The 18,111-nt window shown below is 40.2% G+C and overlaps 1 protein-coding gene across 1 annotated transcript in view; it reads right to left on the reverse strand.

The window, feature by feature from the left end:
* The window catches only part of KCTD1 (potassium channel tetramerization domain containing 1), a 188,174-nt gene that overhangs the window by 135,009 nt on the left and 35,054 nt on the right, over positions 1–18,111 (reverse strand). The window lies entirely within an intron of this gene.

Raw genomic sequence — 18,111 nt, forward strand, 5'->3', positions numbered from 1 at the left:
ATTTCCACCTTCAGCTCAGCCCTCAGTTTCATTTAGGATTCCTTCTTCTTCCTTCTTCTCTGGTGTGGCAGAGTCGCTGGTGTACTGCCAAAACCTTCCTCCATTCTTTGGTAGAAACAGAATCTTTGTTTTTTAGGTGAACACTTGGCCATCTGGAATAAAGACTACATTTCTGGGTGTCCCTTGCAGGTGTATGTTGCCATGTTACTATGTTCTGGCCAATGGGATGTAAGAGGAAGTGGGCTGTGAAACTCGCAGGCGCTGTTCTTCCTCCCTCCTTCTTGTTGGCAGAATGTAGATGTGATGGCTAGATCTCAGGAGGTGACTCTGGGATGGGGAGTCATGCTCAGAGGAGCAATCACAAAGAAGTCTGGGTGCCCAGCACTGTGGTGCCCTCACCTACCTGAGCTGACCACCACTGGATTTCGTGGGCTTCCATCTACTTTTAAGTAGACCCTCTTAAAGTTCCAAGGTTTATATTTAATAAGGGAAGTCTTAACCTCAGAAATGTAATGTAACGCAATCCTAACTAGCGTACCTGGTAAGAGATTTCTAGCAAGGGAATTTAGCTTTAAACAGCTCATGCTTTGAATTTACATAGCTCTACATTTGGATTCCACCTTGCCCATAAGAGTTGAGTGACCTGGACCGAGTTGCTTTACCTTCTTAAGCATCAGGTTCTTCTTCTGCAAAATGGAGATAATATCCAACTCACAAGGTTGTTGTGAAGGTTAAATTAAATCAAAGTGCCCAGCACATACTAATGGTTTAATAAATGGCAGGAAGTCATTGCTATTGTTATTATCATCCATAATGGTTATTTTAAACATTCTTCTCTCTTCGAGCCTTGAGCTCCACCCCTGTCACCCTCACTCTCAGGAGGTGACTCACCTCCTAGTTCACAGAGAAACCGAGAGATGTTTGGTAGGATTGCTGATGAAAGAGCTCTTAATATCATAAGTGGCTCTTCATTTTCCTCTTTCTTGTCCACTTCCCTTCTTGAAAAATTTGGTGGTAAAGTGATTAGGGCAGAGCAAAGTAGGATAAGGAGGATATATGTGTAGGAGGGCTGCCTGTCGGAGGAAGCAGAGCCCCAGCTAGGCGAGGTGGGCATCCAGTGGAAGGGGCAGACCGGCGCAGGCTTTTGGAGCCCAATGAAGGTTGAGGAGGACACCGCGCAGGCTTTTGGAGCCCAATGAAGGTTGAAGAGGACACCGCTAGACACAGGAAGCCTGGGATGGAAGTTAGAGCCTGGAGTGAGGGCCAGAGGACAGCCCTGTGAAGCAGTGACCCAGTGTAGATTGTCAGAGCTCAAGCAAAGTAAGCAGGCTATGCATGTGGGAAGGGTGAACCGCCGTGAGGTGTTGGAAATTGAGAGGAGGGCATCATGCAGGGCTGTGCAGTAGTGGTGATAGGATATTGATTACATCCAGGGGATTGGTCAAATAAGGAAATATATGACAGATAATGGGAGCTGATTCTCACTGTCAGAAAAGGGAGTTAACTATGGGAGGGGAGAGAACTACCCTGTGATGAGGGATTGGAGGTACTGGTATGACCTCAAGTTTTTCAATATAGGTAAATATAGAAGTAAATATAGATGCAAATGTATGTGTGTATATACATACATAAGTTCCCTAACTCTTTCTACTATGAAGGACTAGGAGCAACAACATCCTAGTAGCAATGAACACACCTAGCACTGTCTTGGCTTCTACTCTTGGGTGCAAGAAACCAGGACTCCTTGGAGAAATGGCTGATTCCAAGACACCATACCCATTAGTAGTCACTCCCCATTCTCTCCTCCCCCCAGTTTCTGGCAACCAATAATCTGCTTTCTGTCTCTGTGGATTTGTCTATTCTGGACATTTCATATATGTGGAATCACACAATATATGGCTTTTTGTGTCTGGTTTCTTTCACTTATAATGTTTACAAGGTTCATCCATATTATAGCATGTATCAGAATTTCATTTGTTTTCAAGGCTGAATAATATTCCACTGTATGGATATACCACATTTTGATTATCCATGGACATTTGGATTGTTTCTACTGTTTAGCTATTATGAATAATATTGGTATGAACATTTGTGTGCAATTTTTGTGTGGACATTTGTTTTCAGTTCTCTTGTGTATATACCTAGGAGTGGACTTTTCGAGGTCATAGGGTAATGCTATGTTTAACTTTTTGAGGAACTGCCAAACTGTTTTCCAAAGCAGCTGCATTATTTTACATTCCCACCAGCAGTGTATGAGGCTTCCAATTTCTCCACATCCTTACTGACAATTGTTATTGTCTGTGTTTTTTATTATAGCCACCCTATTAGGTGTGAAGTACTGTCTTGTAGTTTGATTTGCATTTCCCTAGTGACTAATGATGTTGAACATCTTTTCATATGCTTATTGGCCTTTTGTATATTTTCTTTGAAGAAATGTCTATTCAAATCCTTTGCTAATTTTTTAATTGGCTTATTGGTCTTTTTATTGTTGAGTTGTAAGTGTTCTTTATATATTCTGGATACATGTCCCTTATCAGTTTATGATTTATAAATATTTTCTCCTATTTCATGTTTTCTTTTCACTTTCTTGATGGTGTCTTTTGAAGCAAAAAAATTTGTAATTTTGATTGAGGCCAATTTATCTATTTTTTCTTTTGTTGCTTGTGTTTTTAGTGTGATATCTAGGAAATGATTGCCAAATCTGATTTACTTCTATGTTTTCTTCTAAGAGGTTTACTGTTTTAGCTTTTCCACTTAGGTGTAAGAGTTAACTTTTGTATATGGTAATTTTGTATGTGGCATATATGCAATTTTGTATATGTTGTGTGGTAGGATGCCTTTCTTTTATTTCATTTTCTTGTCCCTTTTTTTTTGCACCTGGATATCCAGTTGTCCCAGCATCATTTGTTGCAGAGACTATTCCTTCTCCACTGAATTGTCTGGGCAACCTTATTGAAATTCAATTGATCATAAACGTAAAAGCTTATTTTCAGACTCTCAATTTATTTATTTATTTATTTTTTTTGCTGAGGAAGATTCACCCTGAGCTAACATCTGTTGCCAATCTTCCTCTTGATTTTTGCTTGAGGAAGATTCACCCTGAGCTAACATCTATGCCAGTCTTCTTCTATTTTGTATGTGGGTCGCTGCCACAGCATGGCCAGCGACAAGTGGTGTAGGTCTGCACCTGGGAACTGAACCCAGGCTGGTGAAATAGAGCATCCCGAACTTAACCACTAGGCCACGGCGCCGGCCGCTAGACTCTCAATTTTATTCCACTGATCTATGTCTTCTCTTGTGCCAGTACTACACTATCTTGATTACTGGACCCTTGTAATAAATTTTGAAATCAAGAAGTGTGAATCTTCCAACTTTATTCTTTTTTTTCAAGGCTGCTTTGGCTATTCTGAGTCCTTTGCATTTTCACATGAATTTCAGGATGAGTTTGTCAATTTCTGCCACACTAGCAGCTGTGATTTTGATAGAGATTGCATTGACTCTACAGATCAATTAGGGGAAAATTGCAATCTTAACAAAATTAAGCCTTCCAATCCAAGAACATGAAGTGCCTTTCCATTTATTTGTTTTCTTTAATTTCCTTCAATGTTTTTTGTAGTTTTCAGTGTACAAGTCTTGCACTTCCTTTATTAAATTTATTCCTGGTATTTTATTCTTTTTGATGCTATTGTAAATGGAATTGTTTTCTTAATTTCATTTGCAGACTGTTCATTGCTAGGGTATACAAATTGATTGTTGTATATTGATCTTGTATCTTGCAACCTTGTAGAACTTGTTTATTTTAACAGTTTTTGGTGGATTCCTTGGTATTTTCTATATACGAAATCATGTCATCTGGGAATAGAGAGAGTTTTACTTCTTCTTTTCTGGTTGCTTTTATTTTATTTTCTTATTCAATTGCCCTTGCTAGAACCTCCAATATAATGTTAAATGGAAGTGAGGGCAGACATCCTTGTTTTGTTACTGATCTTAGGGGGAAAGCATCTAGTCTTTCACCATTAAGTATGATTTTAACTGTTCATTTTTCATAGATGCCTTTTATCAGGTTGAAGAAGTTATATCATGAAATGGCATTGAATTTTGTCAAATGATTTTTCTTTTTTTTTTTTTTTTGTGAGGAAGATCAGCCCTGAGCTAACATCCATGCTAATCTTCCTCTTTTTGCTGAGGAAGACTGGCCCTGGGCTAACATCTATTGCCAATCCTCCTCCTTTTTTTTCCCCCAAAGCCCCAGTAGATAGTTGCACATCCTTCTGGTTGCACATCCTTCTAGTTGCTGTATGTGGGCTGCGGCCTCAGCATGGCCGGACAAGTGGTGCATCAGTGCGCGCCCAGGATCCGAACCCGGGCTGCCGGTAGCGGAGCGCGCGCACTTAACCGCTGAGGCATGGGGCTGGCCCTCGAATGATTTTTCTATGTTGCTTGAGATGATCGTGTGAGTTTTGTCTTTTATTCTATTAGCATGGTGTACCACACATTGATTTTCATATGTTAAACCAAGCTTGCATTCTCACAATAAATCCCACTTGATCATAGTTTTATATGTTGCTGGATTCATTTGCTAGCATTTTGTTGAGGATTTTTTGCATCTATCTTTATTAGGAATATTGGTGTACTTTTCTTTTCTTGTGATGTCTTTGCCTTGTTTTGGTATCAGAGGAATACTGGCCTCATAGAATGAGCTGGAAAGTGTTCTCTGCTCTTTTATTTTTTGGGAGTATTTGTGAACGGTTGGCATTTAATTGCTTATGCATAAGTAAAACAAACAAATGGTACAAAATACATATCAGAGATACAAAAGTGTTTTAGTATAAGTCTTTGCAGTACCCTACCCTAAGCTCTCCCCAGAGCTAAAGATCTTTATGGGTTTCTTCCCCAGGCACTATAAACTTATCAGCTACCTAATTGAACTCATGAACTTCCCTTGGAGACTTGCTCCTCCTCCTGGCCTGATAATATCATGATCCACACAAATCTTAAATTCTCCTTCCACATCTGTATCAGTTCAGATTAGGCTCAGTTGTGAATAACAGAGACCCCAAATAACAGAGGCCTAAAGGTCATAGTGGTTTAATTCTCTTTCATTTAAAAGTCAGAAAATAGGCAGGCCATCCAGGGTTGATGTAGTGGCTTCATTCTATTAACTCTTCAGGAACCAAGGCTCCTCCAGCTCACAACTCTGCCATCCATCCTCAGGGTGCAGCCCTTATCCTCCTGGGCCAAAAATGGATGTCTGCATTCCAGGTGATAGGATAGTGGAAGGAAAAAGAAGGGGGCAAAGGGCATGCCTCAGCTGTCTTTTAGTTAAGGTTCCAGGAAACTGCTACGTGACACACCTATTTACATCTCATCGACCAGGATCCTGTGCTTACAAGGTCTCCTTTAGCTGCAAGGGAAGCTGGGAAATGTGGTCTTTCTTCTGGGTTCCTTTGCCTTGAAATACCTATTTTTTTCAGTCTAATAACCTTCTAAATCCATCTATCAAGACCCAGATGAAATATAATACTAACTGGGAAAGCTTCCTATGCTTCCTCCCTATCCAGGCAGATCTAGACACTTTCTTCAATGAACTCCACCCCTCTATTATAGCATGCAATGCATAGTTACTTGTTCCCACAACCATCTTCTTTAGGCTGAGCTGGTTGATGGCAAGGACGGTCTATTGTATGATGCACACAAAAATATTTGTTGCATGAATGAATAAATAAATGCTAGAATATTGAGCATACATAATCCTTTCTCTTTTCTATTTCTTCCAAACTATAAATATACTTTGTCTTATGCAGAGGTCCTTCCTTCTGTGATGCTTCCCTCAAATTTTGGTCATTTATCGCACAGTGGCTGATGTGTTTATGCCTCTTTTCCTTTCCACGTGTGGCTTTTAAGTGTATGCAGTGCCATATTTTCCTTGATTGGTAATTTCCCATATTGGACAGTCATGTTACTTGCAAATCTTCTGAAAATTCAAATTCTTAAAGCTTCTCAATTGTTCAATTTTTTTTTTTTTGTGAGGAAGATCAGCCCTGAGCTAACATCCATGCCAATCCTCCTCTTTTTGCTGAGGAAGACTGGCCCTGGGCTAACATCTGTGCCCATCTTCCTCCGCTTTATATGGGATGCCGCCACAGCATGGCCTGACAAGCAGTGCCTCGGTGCGCGCCGGGGATCCAAACCTGGGCCGCCAGCAGTGGAGCACGCGCACTTAACCGCTATGCCATGGGGCCGGCTCTCAATTGTTCAATTTAATTTTCAATCATATTCACCACTGCCCTTAATATAGACTAAAAATATACCTGTTTGCTTTTAATGTCCTACCATCAGCCTCCTTAACAGTGATTAAAAGTCACCCTGTCTGTTTGATTTCTCATCTTATTCGCCTCACTAATTTTCTGTTTCTAAGTGAGCATAGAAATGGCTGAGGAAGTTGTTCTAACCACAGGTTTATTGGCAACTAGGTAGGATTTTGTGATCTGTGGTTTTTAGTTCTTTAGATTTCACCCCATTTGCTCATTTGTTATATGCCGTTGGACATGGCTCGATTGTCAGTCCTTAGTGAAAATGATAATGGACCTGAAGAAAGGCACAAAAATGATCCTTCTGATCACTGTAGCATTCCTGGAAGGAGCCTGGGAGGAGAAACCAGTTTGCACTCAGGAAAGGCTTTCATGGCTGTTCTCCAACCTCTGTGCTGCCCCCCAGCCCCCAGCCCCCTGCCCCTCTGTTACCCTTTATCGTACTTTACGCGTGAGTACCCAAACATCTGAATGTATAATTAATCACATCCTATGTCTTATTGCACACAGTGATGCCTCTTCAACTTTTTACTGGACACAGTATATTTAATTATTTTGAAGAAGGAAATCTACCGGCAAGGTGTGTACCTCTTGCAAGATCCAATTTCATCAGAAAGCTTTGCTGTCACAAGCCAATTTTTTCCGAACCATCGTTTACATAATAATACAACAATAACATTTAATCCCTTTCATCAAATCAGATTGTAAACACTAATTAGTTATACTTCACAGTGTTCAGGTGGGGCTCAGTAAATTATGAGGCTTGTTTTATAGATATTGAAACACCGACAAGAGATGAGTGACTTGCCCAAGGCTGCAGAAGATGTCAAAATTGGGGTTGTAACTCCTGTGCCCTGTCCACCAGACCTCTCTGGATTCTTAGGATAAATTTTTAAAGTGGTACCAAGATCTCATATAATGCAATTAAAAATTCCTGCCACATCAGCCATTGCATTTTGTATAATACATTTAAATAGAAATCCCTAAGCATTAAATATTTAAGAAGAAAAAATTTAATGAAAAGAGTAAACATCTTAAGTGCCTGGCAGTAGCACATCATGGCCTAATTTTCTCTAATGGGCTGTGATTTTAAAATGAATTCAGCTCCCACCTCTCTGGTACAGTACACTGCCATGCTGGGCAAATTAAGCCAACTGCATTAAAGCAAAAGGCTTCTTGCTGAAGCACCAAGTTCAGCCCTCAGGAGGCTAATGGGGCCATATTACCAAGTGACGGACCACCATACCTGAAAGTGGTGTCTCACCAACAGCTGAAGGGACAGAGATGCCTTGCTGTAAAGTTCTTTGCTCTTTGAAATTCTGGATACAATTTACTTTTTAAATCATTGACTGATTTTTCCCCCCATTAGGATTGTTTCTCAGAATGGTATGGAAGCCTTGCCTTTGAGCTCTAAATGGGGTAGTTTGGATCAACTCCAACGCTCAAAGTGTTAAAATGCCTGCCAGTCTAATCACCAACAGGATTTTCTGTTCTCTCAATTGCTGAAACTACAACCTTCAAATTCTAGAAAAAGCCTTCAAAATGTGACTTCTACAAGCATAAAACTAATTGTATTTCATTTGGGATAGTTCATTTAAATTCCAAAGGCTCCAATGATAAACTTCTAAAACGGTACTGCTGGGGCCGGCCTGGTAGCATAATGGTTAAGTTCGAGCGCTCCGCTTCACTGCCCAAGGTTCATGTGTTTGGATCCCAGGCTCGGACCTACACACCGCTCATCAAGCCATGCTGTGGCGTCGTCCCACATACAAAATAGAGGAGGATGGGCAGAGATGGTAGCTCAACGACAATCTTCCTCAGCAAAAAAAATAAAAATTAAATAAAAATAAAATGGTACTGCTAATAGTGAACTAAATTTCCCCCTTAAAATACACAAAGTGTGTCAACTTGCTGATTTTGGTCTGTAATCTGCAAAATGGAGATATTTGCTCTATACTCACCTTGAGTATTTTATCTACTGAAGATTTAACAACACATTCAAAAGTGCTTCATTTAAAAATTTATTTTGTGGAGCCAAGAGAACGAGGCATGCCATAAGATTTGTGTGGTGCCTGTCCATATATACCTTGTAACCCAATGTATAAGTAAATGTAAATGCACATGGGCAAGTGTCAGGGAAGGGAGGGTGTAGGAGATCAAAGATGACTAGGCGTTCTTTATATTCCTCCCATTGAGAGGTAGCATCTATTTTCCCTCCCCTTGAATCTGGCCTGGGCGTGTGACTTGCTTTGACCAAAAGAACACTGCTGCAGAAGCTGCGTGACTTCTGAAGCTAGATCATAAGTAGCCTTACTGTTTCCACCTGAGTTTCTTGATTCTGCTGTTCTTGAGATGCTCTCTTTCAGAACTCAGCTGCCATGCTGTGAGAAGCCCAAGCTATATGAAGGCGCTTCAGTAGCCTGCCCTAGTTGAGCTCCCCACCATGTGAGGGAGCCATCTTGGATATTCCAACCCAATGGACCCGCAGCCTTACCAGCACCTCAGCCCACAACACATAGAGCAGGAGAAGCACCCACTCAATCCACAGAATCATGAGCAATAACAAACGGATGTGTTAAGGCACTAAGTTTTGGGGTGGTTTATTATACAGCAATAGATAACCAAAAAAAGAGAAGGAACAATAATATTTACAATGGTTATAAATCACCACAAAATGTAGATTCAGACTTCATCTTCTATATGGGCACATATATTATATCCTCACTGGAGTCCCTTAAAGCGACAATGAATAAATATTCATTAATTCCCTTCCCCCATCTTTTCTTGTGCTATGCTCCCTGTCTGGAACCCCCCTTCCCCCATCTTTTCTTGTGCTATGCTCCCTGTCTGGAACCCTCTTCCCCCTTTATGCCCATACACATCTTACCTACCCTTTAAGGTTCCGTCTCCAAGGAAGACCTTCCTCATTCACTCTAATCCTCAGCATTTTCTCCCTTTCTGACCCCTTCTAAGCATCATCATCTGGATCACTCACTTGATTCTTTTTTAAAAAACACCTTTATTGAGATATAATTGATATACAATAAACTGTACATATTTAGAGTGTACAATTTGATACATTTTTCCATATGTATATTCTCATGAAACTCTCACAACAGTCAAGATAATGAACATATCCATCACCTCCAAAAGTTTGCATATGCCCCTTTGTAATCTCATCTTCACACCCATCTCCCCACCCCCACCCCAGGCAATCACTGATCTGTTACTATAAGTTAATTTGCATTTTCTAAAGATTTATATAAATGGAATCATACAGTATGTACCCTTTTGGGTCTGGCTTCTTTCACTCAGCTTAATCATTTTGAAATTCATCCATTGTTGTATCAATTGTTCATTAATTTTTTTTTTTTTGCCAAGTTGTATTCCATTGGATAGAAATACCAAAATTTGTTCATCCATTCACCTACTGATGGCCATTTGAGTTAATTCCAGTTTGGGGCTTTAATAAATACAGCTTCTCTGACCATTTATATAAAAGTCTTTGTATGGCGATATGCTTTATTTTCTCTTTGGTAATTATCTAGGAAAGGAATGCCTGGATCATATGGTAGGTGTATGCTTAACTTTTTAAGAAATTGCCAAACCATTTTCCAAAGTGGTCATACCTTTTTACATTCTGCCAGATTATATGAGAGTTCCAGTTCCTCCACATCCTTGTCAACACTTGGTATGAGCAATCTTTTAAATTTTAACCATTGTAATACGTGCATAGTGGTATCTGATAGTGGTTTCAATTTGCATTTCCCTAATGATAAATGATATTGAGCATCTTTTCATGTGTTTATTTGCCATCTGAATATCTTGTTTGGTGAAATATTTTTTCAGATCTTTTGTCCACTTTTGGGAGGTTGTTTGTTTCCCTATTATTGAATTTTGAGAGCTCTTTATATGTTCTGAATACAAGTCCTTTATCAGATATATGCTTCACAAATATGATCTTACAGTCTGCGGGTAGTTTTTAAAATCTCAACTGTTATTTTTAAGATCAGAACTTCTAAGTTTTTTTCAAATTCAATTTATCAATTTGTTCTTTTATGGATTGAGCTTTTGGTGTTGTATTGAAGAAATCTTTGTCTAAGCCAAGGTCACAATGATTTTCTCCTAGAAGTTTTATAGTTTTAGGTTTCTTATTTAGGTGTACAGTCCATTTTGAGGTACTTTTTGTATATAGTGTGAGGTGTGGCTCAAAGTTCAATATTTTTGCATAGAATATACAATTTTATAGTCCCATTTGTTGAAAAGACTATCTTTTCTTCACTGAATTGCCTTTGTATCTTTGTCAACAGTCAGTTGTACATACATATGTGGGTCTATCTCTGTGCTCTCTAACAAGAAATCTCTGTCTTTCTTATCTTTGTTCTTTTGTAGTTAACGTGTCTTTTTTATCTGGCTGCTTTTAAGATTTTATAACTGATTTTGAGCAATTTGATTAGGACATATCTTGAAGTAGTTTTGTTCATGTTTCTTGTGTTTGGGGTTCAATGATCTACTTGGACCTGTGGGTTTATGGTTTTCATGGAGTTTGAAAGTTTTTGGCCATTATTTCTTCAAATATTTTTTTATCCTCTGGTTCTCTCTCTTCTTTGAGCACTCCAACTCCAGGTAGATTAGGTTGCTTGAGGTTGTCACATATCTCACTGATGTTCTTTCATTTTTTTGAAATTAATTTTTTTCTGTCTGTTTCATTTTGGATAGTTTCTGTTGCTATGTCTTCAAGGTCACTAATCTTTTCTTCTGCAATGTCTAATTTGCCATTAATCCCATCCAGTGTATTTTTCACCTCAAACATTGTAATTTTCATTTATAGAAGTTTGATGTGGGTCTTTTTTATATCTTCCATGTCTCACTTAATTTTTTGGACATGTGGGATACAGTCATAATAACTATTTTAATGCCTTTATCTGCTCATCTAACATCTGTGTAAGTTCTGGGTTGGTTTTGATTGATTGACTATTCTGCTCATTATAGGTCATGTTTTCCTGCTTTTTTGCATGCCTGGTAATTTTTAATTGGATGTTAGACATTGTGAATTTTACCTTGTTGGGTGCTGAATACTTTTGTATTTCTATAAATATTCTTGAGCTTGTTCTGGGATGCAGTTAAGTTAATTGGAAATAGTTTGATCCTTTTGGATCTTGCTTTTATGATTTATTAGGTGGGTCTAGAGCAATGCTCAGGCTAATTATTCACCACTTTCTTAGTAATCTACCCAGTGCCCCATGAATTATGAGTTTTTCCACCTGGCTGGTAGGAACAGGCACTACTCCTGGCCCTGTGTGACCATTGGGCCCTGTTCCCTCTAATCCTTTTGAATGGTCTTGCCCTAGTCTTGGGTAGTTTCCTCACATGCATGTGCTGATCCTATTCTGTTAAATACTGCAGGGGACCCAGTGCAGACCTCCAGGGTTCTCTCTGTACAGCTTTCTCCTCTCTGGTATTCTGTCCTGCAAACTCTAGCAGCCTTGATATTGCTGAACTCTAGGTTCATCTCCTCAACTCAGGGAATCCACCAGGCTCTATCTGGAATCTCTCTCTGTTATGGGCTGAATTGTGTTTTCCCCAAAAGATGGTGAAGTCCTAACCCCTAGTACCTCAGTATGTGACTTTATTCGGAAATAGGGTCTTTAAAGTGGCAATCAAATTAAAATGAGACTATTAGGGTAGCACCTAATCCAATGACTGGTGTCTTTGTAAGAAGAGGAAATTTGGATACAGTCACGTACAGAGGGAAAACGATGTGAAGTCACAGGAAGAACGCCATCTACAAACCAAGGAATGCCTGAGGCTACCAGAAACTAGGAGAGAGGTCTGGAATAGATCCTTCCTCACAATCCTCAGAAAGAACCAACCCTGCCAACACTTTGATTTTGGACTTCTAGCCTTTAGAATTGTGGCCAATGAATTTCTCTTGTTTAAGCCACCAGTTTGTGGTACTATGTTAAGGTGGCCCTAGGAAGGTAATACATCCTCCTTGCACTGTAGTCTAGAAACTCTCTTAAGGCAGTAAACTGGAACAATCGTAGGGATCACTGAGTTTGTTCCCATCTCTCAGGGATCACACTCCTTTGTTGTCTGATAGCCAGTGTCTTAAAAATCAGCATCTTTGATTTTTGTTGCTGTTTCAGGTGGAAGGGGAAATCTGGTCCCTGTTACTCCTTCTTGGCTGGAAACAGAAGTCCTCATTCATTTGATTCTTAATTGCACGGTGTCCACTCTCACTGTTTAATATTCTCATGACCATGTGTTGGCTTGCCAATGGGAATATAAACCTTGAGTTCAGAAGCCACGTCTAATACTTCTTTACACCAACCACAATGCCCGGGCTAGTGCCCTGGCCACAACAGGAGTGCGATACACATTTGAGCTAAACAACGTATTTTTGGTTCCTCAGACTCAGTGTCCTGAGGATTGACTCGTGATGAAAAATCAATGGATGCGAAATTTCTTAGTCAACTTGATATTTTTAGTGTGAAAAATAGCCTGAAACTAAAATATTTTTGTTCCTATCTTGTTTTCAAAGAAGTGACACTCTTGACTAGCTCTTTTTTAAATTAACGGCCACGTATATTACAGCACAGAGCTGTGGAAGAAATTCCTGGGCCCAAACCACCCGGACTGTGAAGTAAACTGAACAGCCTGTCACTGCTCATCTGTATTTCCTGCCTGTTGTTTTTGTTTGTCTCTCAGCTCTTTTCAAAGAAGGATATAACACTATTTGGTACCCAGGCTTTCCCTGACAGGGGTGTGAAAGGAATAACAGAGAAGCCCATTTTTTGGTTTCATTCTGGAGTTTGAATTTAACTCAGTTTTTTATTGTACTGCTCAAGGAAGGTGTCCACTGAGATATATAGGATACACAAGAAACTCTGGTCTAAGATTTTCCATGTATAAGCTGTTTGAGTTGTATAGCTATAGATTCATGGCTTTAATATATCATTTACAAGGCAGGCAGGAATTTTTGTCGTGCTTTGAACAAGCAGAAAAGAGGCACTTTCATATGACCAGCTGCAGAGCAGCATACCATTGAACATGAACTCATTGATGGGGAGACTACGCTCATCTGCTCCCCTAAACATGTGTAGTGACACTTTTTCTTGTAGCAATCACATACCATGAAAATGTTGCACCTCTGTAAGAGTAAGCAAGAGCTTTCATTGACAATTTGCTGATTGATTCATTTACTTTTGTGTGTGTGTGTGTGTGAGGAAGATCAGCCCTGAGCTAACATCCACATCAATCCTCCTCTTTTTGCTGAGGAAGACTGGCCCTGGGCTAACATCTGTGTCCATCATCCTCCACTTTATATGGGACGCCGCCACAGCATGGCCTGACAAGCGGTGCATCGGAGCGCGCCCAGGATCTGAACTCGGGCCGCGGGCAGCGGAGCACACACACTTAACCACTACGCCTTGGTGCCGGCCCTCATTTCCTTTTTTTTTTAAATAATAAACTTACCTTACTTGGATCTTCATTTATGTTTCTGTATAAAAATGAACCCAGCAATTTCTTGAGGAAGCCTCTGGGTCTGGTCACATGTGCCAAATGAATTCCATGCCATCAATATAAGAACAAAACAGTGAAGTGGGACATAAATCATAATATTCTCCCCACTTGAGCTGGGAAATATTATGGACTGATGGAAACCTCACAGACTATCAAAGCTTTGTAAACAACTTCCCATCCTAACCCATCCCTTCCCACTCCATCCAGCTCAAATCAATCCTACCACTTTATAGATGACAAACTGAGCCTCCACCAGATGGAATGACTGGGTCAATGGCTCCCAGCTGCTTAGTGGCTGAATCAAACTTATGAGTCAGGACAGAGCTCTTTCTACCCTTCTCATCTCTGGGCAAAGCAGGTTATGTCAGGGCTACTGGAAACCACAGCATCGATGTGGACTGCTGTTAGTCTGTCAGTTTTGGTTTGTTTGTTTTTTTTTTTTTGTGAGGAAGATCAGCCCTGAGCTAACATCCATGCCAATCCTCCTCTTTTTGCTGAGGAAGACCGGCCCTGAGCTAACATCTATTGCCAATCCTCCTCCTTTTTTTCCCTTTTTCTCCTCAAAGCCCCAGTAGATAGTTGTATGTCATAGTTGCACATCCTTCTAGTTGCTGTATGTGGGACGCCGCCTCAGCATGGCCTGACAAGCAGTGCATCAGTGCGCGCCCGGGGTCCGAACCGGGGCCGCCAGCAGCGGAGCGCACGCACTTAACCGCTAAGCCATGGTGCCAGTCCCTAGTCTGTCAGTTTTACTCAGAGTTTTGGGGAGGTTTGGTGTTGGTGGAGGAAGAGAGAGAAGAGTTAAATAATTTAATAAGTAGTATTGAGCATTTTAATGCTCAAATGAGGCTCTATTATGAGCAGAGTACAAAATCTACTTGGGTTTTAAAGCTGGGACAGGAGATGTCAAGGAAATGTCTGCTTTGGGTGAGCTCCTCCAGGCTCCGTACCCTGTCCTTCACAGTACTGGTCACTTGAAAAGTCTGAGATACACTATTGTTCCCCACTGTGATTGGAACGTGAACACTTATCTACCTATTTTAAAATGGGAGTGTTTTTGTTGGATGGAGACAAAAGGAAATTCCAAGGATAGGACTGGACTCCAAGAAAAACATTACAGTACTAGCCTATAGAAATAGGAATTTCGACCATCAATGCTTTTAATTGTCATGGGAAACAATAATTTCTTTCTTTTTTTTTCCAATCCCTCCTACCCCCCTTTTCCTAGTTGGCCCTCAGGTGCTGAGTTGGAGTTAATCATACTCCCAGTTCATGGCTCATCATCCTGGGTCTGTGCCAGGTCCTCTCTCCATTGAGTGATTGATAGATTGATCAAGCACCTTTTATCTCCATCCCTCCACACTCCTTCCACCACAGGCTCCCTTCCTTGGGTTTTAAGGTGTGTTTCTTTGTTATACATGTTCTTGCCAGACGTGGATTGTTGTTTTATATACCTATTTCTTTTTTCACTCTGTACTATTCCTTCAAGGCCCATCCATTATATTATGTTTACATCTAATCCATTACTTCTAACGCAACCTAGAACTCTACCACATTTTGTTTATCCATTCTCCCAGTGATGACATAGAGATTGCCTGGTGGGAGGCTATTGCACAGGGAATGGGATGCTCAATCTAGTCCCATAGGGTTTTATATATAAATTCAATTCTTTGTATTTCACCAATGTAGGGAACCAGCAACTTGTCCCAGTTATTACTAGACTGTTAAGCATACTTGGACTGATTTTTATTTGGTGGAGTATGGAAGGGAAAGAGGACGGGAATTGCCGAGTTTGTCTTTCTCTGGTCACTTAACACCTTTGAGTGGTGGATCCATGCGTTTTAAACAAACTGGCCATTCCAAGATAATCTTTCAAGGTCACTTCTCTGGGCTGCACCCATTCAAAAATACTGCTCAAAAAAAACAGATTATGTCTTGAGCACTGTTACATTCAGGGTCAAGGAACAGGCATTGGAATAATCCACAGAGCTAGTTACGTCAGCCAAGAGGAATGCATGTTTTCAACAGCCGTACAAAGACATATATCATAGCTGACGCTTCTCAACATACTTGTCTTCCGTGCTTTGTCTGAGGAGGAAAGTCTTTCAATAGTCAAGATAACTAACAATTTAACTTTTGAAATATGATATGGGTAAATCAGGATAAACAAGTAAGAGTCTTTGGTCCATTGGTACTTATTGAGCTAAAAATATGAGAAACCAAAGGGCATGATGTTTTATAAATGATGAGAGGTATTTTAAGTAGCCAAAAATATAATTTTAATGCATTTATTTTTTTTCAAGCTATGCTGCAGTCTCCTGTGTGGCAGAGAATGGTTTTGGCATTTAGAATGCAGTGTCCAAGTCTTTCATATGTTGGTTATAATTGAACCAAAAGTTGGATAAGGCAATAAGATGGTGTGGGTGGAAGAGAGAACTTAACGTATTTGTCTTTATCCCAAACACTACAGCTGTGAGCTTGGTGTTAAGCAATGAGAGACACATAAGACAAGAAGGGAGGAAAGGAGGGAGAGAGGGAGAGAGGAAAAAAGAGAAGAGAAGAGAAAGAAAAGAAATAAGAAAGAAAAGAAAGGAAGAAAGAAAGACAGAAAGTCTATGTGAACTTTTGAAATAAAACCCTTCTCAATACAATAAAATACCTTTGTTGACTGGTTCTTCCTATGCTTGGGTATCAAGACCGTGTTAATGAGGGAAAAAACCCTGAACTTGGATGAATAACAAGACCTTGGTTAAGAAAAATAGACTCTGCCACTCAAAGCCATGTGACCTTGAGCAAGTCGTTTTATTTTTCTAAATCTTATTCTCTCTCATTTGTACAATAGGTGGGACAACTATCTTACAAGAGATTGTGCAGACTAGATGAATGCCCTTGGAAGTTGTCAAGCGTTATACAAGTGTGAGGGATTCTCACAGATTCAAAAGAAGATATATCTTCAAGAAGTGAATTGAATGGATTAGGGAGATGAAGCAGTATACTTTGTTTTGTCAGTACTCCTTTATGATGAATTTCAGTGTCTAGGTTCAGAGAACCTACCAAGTGGATTGGAGCTCATGTTCCAGGGACTGGGTACATTCCACCTACCACCTCAAACTCCACCTTCAGAGAACCACAAGTCAAGGACTCAAGGAAACACACGATCAGAATAAACAATGCCTCTATCTTCAGCTTTCTCAGACACTCAGATCCTCTGACACAGATAAACGTGAACGGGGAAGGACCTGGAGGCAAGAAAGTGTTTCAAGAGTGACCCTGCTGACCCACTTATTTCCAGTCCTGTACAGGACTTGCTGTGCTGCAAATCCATTTAGTGTTCTGTTTCAACTGTTTTCTAAATCACGGTTGTTATTATTTAGAATTAAAGGAGCTGCATTTCTACTGACATTTGGGAAGCTATACATAGAAGAAGTGCATTTATGTTTGGATGCTGCCCTTTCCAGTGCTTCTTTAAGAAAGGAAAGATCAGCATTTTACCATCCTCCACGAAAATACAGTGCCTAGCTATTCTTGCCATAGACGGAAGTTCTGCATGTCTTCTGCCCTCCTTGAATTCTTGCATAATTATTGTCTATTTGGCAGAATTGGCATAATTGAAACTGTCCTGGTTTCTAATTTTCAGTACTAGAAAACAAATTTAGCTTAGATATGTTGTGATCTATGCCTTTGTTGTTGTGATATTGTGATTTATAATAAGAAATATATATTTGGTCTTCTTCTCCATTTCTGGCACAGAGCTCCTAAAACCCTGGCAATTTCTTAAGTGATGAGGACAATAAAAGTGTCTTTGGTTATGTTAATGAGGTCTTTGGACCTCATCTAAGGATGGGGGCCGTTGTCAGGGGAACCACCTCTGTGATGAGAGGGTGGGAACTTTGAGCACTCCCCTTCCCCCAACTTCTGGGGATGGGAGAGGGGCTGGAGGTTGAATCTATTGCCAACGGCTAATGATTTAATCAATGAAGCCTACGTAATAAAGCCTCTATAAAAACCCAAAAGGACGGGGTTCGGAGAGCTTCCGTGTTTGTGAAGGTGTGGAGGTGCTGAGACAGTGGAGCACTTGAAGAGAGCACAGAAGCTCCACCCTTCCCGCATTCCTTGGCCTGTGCATCTCTTGCATCTGGCTGTTCCTGGGTTACATCCTTTTATAATACACTAGTAATCTAGTAAGTGAAATGTTTCTCTGAGTTCTGTGAGCCTTTCTAGCATATTAATTGAACCAGAGGAGGAGGTCGTGGGAACCTCTCATCTATAGCCA

The sequence above is a fragment of the Diceros bicornis genome, chromosome 16 (assembly GCF_020826845.1).
Source record: "Diceros bicornis minor isolate mBicDic1 chromosome 16, mDicBic1.mat.cur, whole genome shotgun sequence".
Taxonomy (NCBI): Eukaryota; Metazoa; Chordata; class Mammalia; order Perissodactyla; family Rhinocerotidae; genus Diceros; species Diceros bicornis.